Consider the following 12,329-nt stretch of genomic DNA (forward strand, 5'->3'; position numbering starts at 1 on the left):
GGTTGTGATATACTGTAATTTGCCTGCAGAAGGCTTATTAATATAATCCTTTCCAGCTGCTGCAAGCCTTGCTTCCACTAGACACTGCTGTTCTGCAGCTTGTAGCTTCTTACTAGCAGAGTAGGAGATAATTAATCCCCTTGCATAGGCCTTAGCAGTTTCCTAGAGCATTGATGGACTACTAGCTGATTTGGAATTAATAGAAAGGAAAGTTTTGAATTCGGAAGTAAGGTAGTCTATAAACTTATTATCTTTTAGAATAAAAGGATTCAGCCTCAAATGTCTAGATCATGCTGAAATTATCTTTGGGCTCAACATTTAAATATACTACTGCATGGTCCAAAATAGCGATATTTCCGATTGTGCAGGATACAACTAAATCTAGGAGCGGTTTGGGGGGTAGAAAAAAATCTGTTCTGGTGTAGCACTTGTGTGGATTAGAAAAAAATGTGAAGTCTTTGTCTGAGGTATGAAACAACCTCTAGATATCCACAAGTCCTAGTTCTCCACATAAACTCATGATTCATTTGGACTGTGAGGAGACCAATGGGGGACCACTAGGCATTCTGTTCTTCAATGGATCCATGAGATCATTAAAATCCCCACCTACAATAATGTTTTGTATTGAAAAGCTTGTAAGTTTGGAAAAAGCATCTATTAGGAATTTGAGAAGATGAGCTGGAGGGCAGTAAGTATTGAGAATACCATGTTCCTCTCCATATATTGAAGCCTTAACAATCACAAATCTCCCATATTTATCCTTAATGCAGTCTAATAACATAAAAGGTAAGTTTTTCCTAATTAAAATGGCCACCCTCCTACTCCTGGTATTAAAAGATGAAAAATAGACTGTGTCCCTCATATATTAAAGCTTGGGCATCAGTCCCACGGCATCTCGAAGCCTCCATCACTCTTTGCTTATCACCGAAATTATGGAACCGCACGAGGACGAGGGTGTTGGCCTGGGCCCGGTTTTGGAGCCAGTGTACGGTGAGCTCTTTCCACTTTAATGCATCCAGGCTTGGTTTCCAAATCAAGGAAATTAGGCAGCCAGCCCTCAAAAAACTTTGCTGGCGGGCTGCCTTCTGTACCTTAAAGTAGACCTTAATATATTCATATATTCTTCCTCCTACCTCTGTTCTCAAGATCATCGATATGATCAGACAGGCTTTGAACTTGCTTTTCCAGTGCCCGAATGAGGCTTTGGGCTTGATCAGTTACAGTCTCTACCACGGAGACTTGGCCCTCGGCCTTGCTCGTTCTTGTAACACGATTTTTAAGTTCCAATGTGTGGTTCTGGAGTGTTAGAGAGAGTGGAGCCAGCTTCACGTCCATCATTTTGGATATGTACTCCATAACTTCCTGAATTACTTGACGAAAAGCAGGGTCCAATGTGTTAGCATAGCTAGCAGTAGCTAGTTCCTCAGCCCCCGGCGAGCGCTCTGTGCCACCCCTCTTGTGCCATTTTAGTACTTTACGATGGCATGGTGTTGAAGCAGCTCAAAAAAATGCTCACGTTATTAAATCTGACACTTGGGCCGTTAAAAAAAAGTTGTAACGAATAGGTTTACATGCCAAATTATCAGTGTTGTAGTGCTGAGCTCAGCAAAGCAGACCTTTCACTGTGCCACCATCTTGAAACCCCCCAAAATCCGATTCCCGATATCTTAATGAGGTCACCACCCCCAATCGTTACCCGGTCCCACACATCCGAGACTTTTTGACACGTTTTAGCTGGAAAATAAATCTTTTCCAAAGTCAGTCTAGTTAGGGCTACCCATGTGCTCAAGGGCATTCCCAAAATGGTTGTGATAGCCCCATTTGGCCTCTGTGCAGCACAAACTTTCCAATGTTTAATGAACTCTGTATTAAAAAACAGATTTTCTTTTCATTTACCTGGTTGATGAACTTGTCACCAGTGCATCCAAATTCAAACACGTGCCTCATCTCCGCACACTCTTTGAGCACTTAAGTTAAGACAGGTTGATTATTAACCCTGCTAAGTGCCAGTTTCGGTTGTCAGCCATTGATTTCATTGTCCATCACAACTCTGCAGAAAGTGCGACACCTCTCCCATCAAAAGTAGCCACTCCCCAATGCTCCACAACTAAAAAACTACAGGAGTTTTTAGGCATGGTGAATTTCTATCACTAGTTCATTCTGCGAGCTGCTGAGTTTATGCTTCCTCTGTATAATGCCTTTTAAGGCAAAACCCCGATCACATGCTTGCCTGGATAGTGGACATGACCAGAATATTAAGCTCTTTCTAACCTGACACTACAGGTGTATCCATTCCCCACTGCACCTATAGCCATTACTCCGGATGCTTCAGTCTGTGTGCTGTGTATGGAGGTGTGAGGCAGCAGATTACTGTCTTCAGTTGCCAGTTCCGTCGCCCCGAAAGGAAGTACAGAACATTTGATTGTGAGTTTCTTGGTCTCTTATCTGGTTGTCTGCCATTTTCGTTTTCTTCTAGAGGGTCGACATTTCACAGCGTTTGTTGACCAGAAACCCCTTGTGCAGTGATGGCCAAAATATCAGACCCTTGGTCAGCACGGCAGCACCACCACCACCACTACGTATCAGAGTTCACAATGGATATGCAACATACCAAGGGGAAAAGTAACATAGAAAGATAGAAAATACGTGCAGGAGTAGGCCATTCGGCCCTTCGAGCCTGCACCGCCATTCAGTATGATCATGGCTGATCATCCAACTCAGAACCCTGTACCTGCTTTCTCTCCATACCCCCTGATCCCTTTAGCCACAAGGGCCATATCTAACTTCCTCTTAAATATAGGCAATGAACTGGCCTGAACTGTTTCCTGTGGCAGAGAATTCCACAGATTCACCACACTCTGTGTGAAGAAGTTTCTCCTCATCTCAGTCCTAAAAGGCTTTCCCTTTATCCTTAAAATTTGCCCACTCACCTAACCTATCCAAGTCACCCTGCATCCTCTTAGCATCATCCTCATAGCTAAACTGTGACCCCTCGTTCTGGACTTCCCCAACATCAGGAACAATCTTTCTGCATCTAGCCTGTCCAATCCCTTTAGAATTTTATACATTTCAATAAGATCCCCCCTCAGTCTTCTAAATTCCAGCGAGTATAAGCCTAGTCAATCCAGTCTTTCTTCATATGAAAGTCCTGCCATACCAGGAATCAATCTGGTGAACCTTCTTTGTACTCCCTCTATAGCAAGAATGTCTTTCCTCAGATTAGGGGACCAAAACTACACACAATACTCCAAGTATGGTCTCACCAAGGCCTTGTACAACTGCAGTAGAACCTCCCTGCTCCTGTACTCGAATCCTCTTGCTATGAATGCCAACATACCATTCGCCTTTTTCACTGCCTGCTGTACCTGCATGCCCGCTTTCAATGACTGGTGTACAATGACACCCAGGTCTTGTTGCACCTCCCCTTTTCCTAATCGGCCACTGTTCAGATAATAATCTGTTTTCCTGTTCTTGCCACTGAAGTGGATAACCTCACATTTATCCACATTAAATTGTATCTGCCATGAATTTGCCCACTCACCTAACCTATCCAAGTCACCCTGCATCCTCTTAGCATCCTCCTCATAGCTAACACTGCCACCCAGCTTCGTGTCATCCGCAAACTTGGAGATGCTGCATTTAATTCCCTCGTCTAAATCATTAATATATATTGTAAACAACTGGGGTCCCAGCACTGAGCCTTGTGGTACCCCACTAGTCACTGCCTGCCATTCTGAAAAGGTCCTGTTTATTCCCACTCTTTGCTTCCTGTCTGCCAACCAATTAAGCTATGCTGATTGCTTCTCACGGCCAGCCATTGAGTCCGTACATAGAGGGGCTGACTATGCCGGCATGGCAGCTGACCACGTTATTGATCTAGAGGTCCAGGGTCACTGAACAGCAGTCACTGGCCTGCAGTGACTTACATTACGTTCAGGGAAGCTGGGGTTCCTCTCCTGTGCGATGTCTCAACTGATTACCCTTGCGCATAGAGCCTGCAAACTGGAGGTGGATGGTTTTTGACTACGTATGTGGCTTCTTGTATCTGGGCCAGAAGATCTCACAGAAACTGGTTGCATTAAAGCTTGTGTGGCACAGCCTTAGAAAGGAAGTGCAAGATTGGACTGCAGCCTGTGTGGAGTGTCAGTGGGTAAAAATAAGCCATCATGTTTGGGTGCCATTGGCATCTTTTGAGGTCCCTGAGCGACAGATTGACAATGTGGACCTCGTTGGTCCTCTTCCCCCTCCCACAGTTTCACACATTTCATCACCATGATGGACTGTACCACCAGGTGGCCAGAGATTCAACCCTCTCGCATCGCCAATGGCCACAGACGCTGGCTTGGGCGTTCATCAGCACCTGGAATGCTCGGCTTGGCACCCAGTCTGATATTTCCTCTGACAGTGGTCCCAAATTCACACCAGATCTCTGGGCTGCGATGGCCCAGAGCCTCAGCGTTAGGCTACACCACACCACGGTGCATCACCCAGAGTCCAATGGCCTATGTGGGCGGTTTCACCACTCCTCAATGGCTGCTCTGAGGGCTTCCCCGACAGATGAATGTTGGCATGAACCTCTCCTGGGGGTCCTGCTGGGGCTCAGAACAGCTCCAAAAGAGGACCTGCAGTTGCCTGCGGCTGAGTTGGTACGTGGGCACCCGTTACGAGTGCCAGGTGATTTTATTACCGACGCCACAACTGCCTGGTCGGCCTCTCAACAACATTCCACCCTCCTCAGTAAATTCAATTCCTTTTCACTGTTCATACCTCTCATCACGGCGTACAGCACCCTTGGGTTCCTGTTGACCTACGTTCCATCTTGTTCGTTTTGTCCACCATGATGCACACAACATCTCCTTAGGCCCTCTTACAATGGCCCATTCCGTGTTTTGGAACGGAGAAAAAAGACTTTTATCATGGATAGGAGGGGTAAACCTGAATGTTTTTGGTAGATTTCCTTAAACTGGCCCTCCGAGATTTGGAGGATTCTGTTACCAAGCCCTTGGCATCACGATATGACCAATAATCGAATTGAATTGACTTTATTACTTACATCCCTCATATTCATGAGGAGTAAAAATCTTTACATTATGTTTCATCTGAATGTGCAATGTGCAATCACAGTAATTTATAATAGAACTGTCAATGTAACATAGAAATACACTCAGGTCAGCGTGAGTTCATCAGTCTGCTGGCCTGGTGGAAGAAACTGTCCCAGAGCCTGTTGGACTTGGCTTTTAGGCTGTGGTACCATTTCCCGGATGGTAGCAGCTGGGACAGTTTGTGGTTGGGGTGACTCAGGTCCCCAATGAACTTTCAGGCCCTTTTTACACACCTGTCTCTGTAAATGTTGTGAATAGTGGGAAGTTCACATCCACAGATGCACTGGGCTGTCTGCACCACTCTCTGCAGAGTCCTGCGATTAAGGGAGGTACCAGTTCCCATACCAGGCAGTGATGCAGCCAGTCAGGATGCTCTCAGTTGTGGTCCTGGAGAAAGTCCTTAGGATTTGGGGACTCATGCCAAACGTCCTCAATCATCCGAGTTGAAAGAGGCGCTGTTGTTCCTTTTTCACCACACAGCCAGCACGAGAACCACATGAGATCCTTGGTAATGTGTATGCTGAGGAATTTAAAGCTGTTCACCCTCTCAACCCTAGATCCATTGATGTCAATAAGGGTTAGCCTGTCTCCATTCCTTCTGTAGCCCACAATGTACTCCATGAGCATGCTAACACTACTCTAGGTGAGCCAGAGGCCTCTCCACCTATGGAACACAGGACCCAGGCCTGGCTCCGGACAGGCTTTAATGAATCTGGGGGGGTGGGGGGGTTCTTGGGTAGATAATATAATTGGCATAAACATACATAATTCACAACCACCAACATTGAGTTGGCTTCATCATGGCAGTGGAAGAGGTCACAGATAGACATGTCAAAATAGAAATGTGAAGTCATATTGAAATGTGGCCACCAGTAGATCTTCCCAGTGTAATAAAGCTAATTAAGTTTTCTTTCCTATGTCTTGGCACTTGAATACCACTACTTCCCTGGCTATAGGTTGACTCATTATAGAGCCCAATGGCCGAGGGTAAGAATGACCTCACATAGCACTCTTTGGAGCAGCACAGTTGTCTCGGTCCATCACTAAAAGTGCTCCTCTGTTTAGCCAAGGTGGCATGCAGAGGGTGAGAAACATTGTCCAGAGTTGTCAGGATTTTCCGTAGGATCCTTGGTTCTACTTCAGCCCGCAGTGTGTCCAGTTTGACTCCTGTAAAAGAGCCAGCCTTTCTAATCAGTTTATTGAGCCTGTTGGCATCACCCATGTTGATGCCATTGCCCCAGCACACCACCGCATAGAAGATTGTACTGGCTACAATTGACTGGTAGAACATTTTTAGGAGACGCCTGCATACTCCAAAGGAACTCAGTCTTCTCAGGAAGTAGAGGCAACTCTGGTCCTTTTTGTACACACCCTGAGTTGGTGCTCCACTCAAGTCTGTCATTCAGGTGCACCCCCAGGTACTTGTAGGTCCTCACCATCAACGATAACAAGGAGCAGTGCAGGCTTGGTCTTCCTAAAGTCTATCACCACCTCCTTTGTCTTACTGATGTTGAACTGCAGGTGATTCAGCTTGCTCCATTTGACAAAGTCCTCCACCAGGGCCCTTGTTTTCTACACCCAACTATTGCTGAGTCTCACAGAATTTCTGCAGATGACATGACTCAGTGTTGTATCTAAAGTTGAATACGAGCATAGGGAAGAACTTGCTGTAACCAAAAAGGCTTTTAAGATGTTACACTTGGAGGAATGTGGATAGCTTCTGATCCTTTTATTTCAAAGTCAATGTCAAGTTTATCGTCATATGTACAAACACACTTGTGCAGGTGCAATGAAAAACTTATATGACAGCATCATATAAGCAGCATTCACAAGAAAAACATACTAAACACAAATAATACCCATTTTTGGCAAGAAAGAAGATGATTAGAATAATAAGACTCCCAGGGCATCAGGTTCAGCACCAGTTATCACCCCTCAACCGTCAGGACCTTAAATCAAAGGGGATAGCTTCACTCACCCAACACTGAACTGATTCTACAGTCTATGGACACTACAACTCATGTTCTTGATATTTATTACTTATTTATCTATTATTATTATTACTATTCTTTTCTTTTTTGTATTAGTAGCTTGTTGTCTTTTACACATTGGTTGTTGTCTTTGTCATGTGCAGTTATTGTGCTTCTTAGTAGCTATTGTGAATGCCCACAAGAAAATGAATTTCAGGTGATTGTAAGTACTTTGATAATAAATTTACTTCGAAGCTGGGGCATTTTTTTGGGGGGGGGATATGAGAAATGCTGATGAGATTGGTGCTGCTGTCCCAGTCAATCACTGAATATATTAAAGGGAAACAAAAGTAGCTGAGGATGCTGGAACATGGAACAATCTACCGGAGGAACACAGCGGACCAGGCAGCATCTGTGGAAGGGAATGAACAGTCGACATTTTGGGTTGAATCAGGTATATTATCACTGGCATGTGATGTCAAATTTGTTAACTTTGCAGCAGCAGTTCAATGCAATACATAATCTAGCAGAGAGAGAAAAAATAAATAAAACATAATAAACAAGTAAATCAATTATGTATATTGAATAGATTATTTAAAAATGTGCAAAAACAGAAATAATATATATTAACAAAAGAGAGGTAGTGTCCGAAGCTTCAATGTCCATTTAGGAATTGGATGGCAGAGGGGAAGAAGCTGTTCCTGAATCGCTGAGTGTGTCTCTTCAGGCTTCTGTACCTCCTACCTGATAGTAACAGTGAGAAGAGAACATGCCCTGGGTGCTGGAGGTCTTTAATAATGGATGTTGCCTTTCTGAGACACTGCTTCCTAAAGATGTCCTGGGTACTTTGTAGGCTTAGCACCCAAGATGGAGCTGACTAGATTTATAACTTTCTGCAGCTTCTTCCGGTCCTGTGCAGTAGCCCCTCCATACCAGACAGTGATGCAGCCTGTCAGAATGCTCTCCACTGTGCAACTATATAAGTTTTTCAGTGTATTTGCTGTGATACTAAATTGCTTCAAACTCCTAATAAAGTATAGCTGCTGTCTGGCCTTCTTTATGACTATATCTATATGCTGTGACCAGGTTAGATCCTCAGAGATCTTGAAGCTGCTCACTTTCTCCACTTCTGATCCCTCTGAGGATTGGTATGTGTTCCTTCGTCTTACCCTTCCTGAAATCCACAAACAACTCTTTTGTCTTACTGATGTCTTAGTGCCAGGTTGTTGCTGTGGCACCATTTCACTAGTTGGCATATCTCCCTCCTATACACCCCCTCATCAGCACCTGAGATTCTACCAACAATGGTTGTATCATCATCAAATTTATAGATGGCATTTGAGCTATGCCTAGCCACACAGTCATGTGTATATAGAGAGTAGAGCAGTGGGCTGAGCAACACACACCAGTGTTGATTGTCAGCGAAGAGGATATGTTATCACCAATCCACGTAGACTGTGGTCTTCTGGTTAGGAAGTTGAGACCCTTCATCTGGATTTACAGATTGAAGGGAGAGAGACAGAGGAAAGGGCAGGAACAAGATCTGTACTAATGCATTGGGTGAGATCAAATGTAATATAACAGGATTTGTTGTAATGATGCATAGTGGACATATGGGATTTGAGGAGATTGGAGAGACAATTCAATGGGGCTGGTGGGAGGATAAAACAAGGGCACACGTTTAGTGTACATGGGCAGGAGATTTGTCATTGAGGACTTGGTGGGTTGAGGAGCTGGTTTCCATGTTGCTTTCAACCTGAAATATAACTTGACACTTGCTCTCCACAAGAGCATCCGATTTGCACCTTTTCTGGTAAACTAGTGAAAATTAAGGACAGGGACACCCACTCATGGACAGAAGAGCAGTGAGCACATAGGAAACTGTGTCTAGAGGAATCCTGGTGCAGTGCTCCTAACATTAGTCAAGATAAGGTGAATAAGTATATTTCATGCAGAGAGATATTTGTGGACTGTGTAGTAATGGGAAGGTAAAGGAAATTGGACAGTAAAGGGGATGGTAGATAAAGATCAAGGAGCTGGTTAGAGGCCCACTGCCTCTCTCTTAATAGGATAAAGCCAGTTTGTCTGCTGAATGCAGAGAATAGGTTGCTGGATGGATTTCTAAATATCTCTTGCTCTATCTTTTCTACTTTGGATCAGGCTTGCTTCCCAGGTCAAGAGGCATTACAAATCACATTCTTTTTACAGTCAATCACAAACATGAGGGAGTCTGCAGATGCTGGAAAGCAAAAGCAAAGCACTGGAGGGTCTCAACAGGTGTAGGGGCAGGTGTAGCACTTTGGCCACTTGCAGGGATAAGTGCCTGGAGAGTGATTACTGGGGAGAGACGAATGGACAAGGGAGGGATCCCTGTTGAAACTGGATTGGGGGAGGCAAAGGTATTTATTGGTAGGATCCCTTTGGAGATGGTGGAAGTTGTGGAGGTTAATGTGTTGGATACAGAAGCAGATGAGGTGGTAGGCAAAGACAGGAGGAACTTGATCACTATTAAGGTGATGGGAAGATAGGCTAAGTGTGGATTAGTGGGAAATGGAGAAGATGCAGGTGAGGGCAGCATCAACAGTGGAGGGAAGGAAAGTCCGTTCATTCTATTCTTCAAAGGAGGACATCTCTGATGTCCTGGAATGAAGCCATGTTCTGGGAACAGATTGGCAGAGGCAAAGAAACTGTAGTGTCATCAACTTAATATACAGTGACTATGAGGCAGCATCATAGAAACTACTTCTAGCTGACTTCAGAGTTTCCCACATGTCTTCTGGAAAACTCTAGCTGAGATTTCATGTGAGTTTTTTTCAACACTGGCTTTCTCTTTGCCACTCTCCCATAAAGAAGATGTGACTGGTGAAGCACCCGGGCAACATTTGTTGTGTGTGTAGTCTCTCCCATCTCAGCCACTGAAGCCTGTAACTCCTCCAGAGTCGTCATAGGTCTCTTGGTGGCCTCCCTCACATGTGCCCTTCTTGCACAGTCACTCAGTTTTTGAGGATGGCCTGCTCTAGGCAGATCCACAGCTGTGCCATATTCTTTCCATTTCTTGATGATTGAATTAACTGTACTCCAAGTGATTATCAATGAATATTTGTGATTCCATCTCCTGACTAGTGCTTTTCAATAACCTTTTTGCAGAGTTCCTTTAAGTGTTCTTTTGTCTTCATGGTGTAGTTTTTGCTAGGATACTCACCAGCAGTTGGACCTTCCAGATGCAGGAAGGTATTTCTACTACAATCAACTGAAACACACAGCTGCCTCACTATCTGGTATGGAGGGGCTACTGCACAATACTGAAAGAAGCTGCAAAGGGGTATAAATCTAGTCAGCTCCATCTTGGGCACTAGCCTACAAAGTACCCAGGACGTCTTTAGGGAGCGGTGTCTCAGGAAGGCAGTGTCCATCATTAAGGACCTCCAGCACCCAGGGCATATCCTTTTCTCACTGTTACCATCAGGTAGGAGGTACAGAAGCCTGAAGGCACACACTCAGCAATTCAGGAACAGCTTCTTGCCCTCTGCCATCTGATTCCTAAATGGACACTGAAGGTTTGGACACTACCTCATTTTTTATTAATATACAGTATTTCTGTTTTTGCAGTTTTTAAAAATCAATATATGTAATTGATTTACTTGTTTATTTATTATTATTTTTCTCTCTCTGCTAGATTGTGTATTGCATTGAACTGCTGCTGCTAAGTTAACAAATTTCACATCACATGCTGGTGATAATCCTGATTCTGATTCTGAATTGGCTGCAACAGTGATGATTTGGTGTGTCATCTTTAAATGGGGTAAATACTTATGCAAACAATTATTTTGTGTTTTATATTTGTAATTCGTTCAGATCACTTTGTAGAGATCTATTTTCACTTTGACACGAAAGAGATTTTCTTTTGATCAGTGTCAAAAAAGCCAAATTAAATCCACTGTGATTCAATGTTGGAAAACAGTAAAACGTGAAAACTTCCAAAGGTCTGATTAAACCAAAATTGAGCTTTTTGGCTATCTGACTAAACGCTATGTTTGGCAATAAGCCAAACACAGCACATCATCAAAAACACATCATCCCTACCGTGAAGCACGGTGGTGGCTGCATCATGCTGTGAGGATACTTCACTGCAGCAGGCCCTGGAAGACTTGTGAAGGTAGAGGGTAAAATGAATGCAGCAAAATACAGGGAAATCCTGATGCAGTCTGCAAGAGAATTGCGACAAGAGAAGATTTGTTTTCCAGGAAGACAATGATCTCAAGCATAAAGCCAAAGCTACACAGGAATGGCTTAAAAACAATAAAGTTATTGTCCTGGAGTGGCTAAGTCAGAGTCCATACCACAATCCAACTGAAAATTTGTGGCTGGACTTGAAAAGGGGTGTTCACTCATGATCCCAATGCAATCTGACAGAACTTGAGCAGTTTGGTAAAGAAGAATGGGGAACAATCACAGTGTCTAGATGTGCAAAGCTTATAGAGACATATGCACACAGACTCAAGGCTGTAATTGCTGCCAAAGGGACATCTACTAAATACTGATTTGAAGGAGGTGGATACTTATGCAATCAATTATTTTGTGTTTTATATTTGTAATTAATTTAGACCACTTTGTAGAGATGGGCTTTCATTTTGACACAAGTCGTTTTCTGTTGATCAGTGCACTGATTCAATGTTGTATAACAATAAAACATGAAAACTTCCAAGCAGGTGAATACTTTTAAAGGCATTGTGTAGCCACAGATAAATTGCTTATTCCCCTCTCCCACAGAGTCCTGGGACTTTATTTGTTGTACTGCATTTTCTCTGCAGCTGAACTTTTTTTTCTTTTTACTGCCTTGTACTTATTAGTGGCATGATCTGCTCGGATGGCACGCAGCTTTCTACTGTATATTCGTCCTTGTGACAAAAATAAACCAATTGATGTTTACAGGAATCATTAAACAAAATTTACCACCATATTTCATACAAGCAAGACAATTACTTGCATATAAATGTGGCTTTCAGCTGGAAAAGGTACAGAGGAGATTTATGAGGATGTTAATTGGATTTGAACTGAATTATGGAGAGAGAATAAACAGGCTAGGACTTCATTCATTGGACCACTGGTAAACAAGGGGCAAACTCATAATGGTGTACAAGATCATGAGAGGCATAGAGTGGAAAGCAGTCTTTTTGCCAGGATTGGGGATTGCTACTATTGGATTAGAAGCTTAGGGTGAGGGGAGAGATTTAATAGGAACCTGAGGGGCAACATT

Source organism: Hypanus sabinus, chromosome 22, assembly GCF_030144855.1.
Source record: "Hypanus sabinus isolate sHypSab1 chromosome 22, sHypSab1.hap1, whole genome shotgun sequence".
Classification (NCBI taxonomy): domain Eukaryota; kingdom Metazoa; phylum Chordata; class Chondrichthyes; order Myliobatiformes; family Dasyatidae; genus Hypanus; species Hypanus sabinus.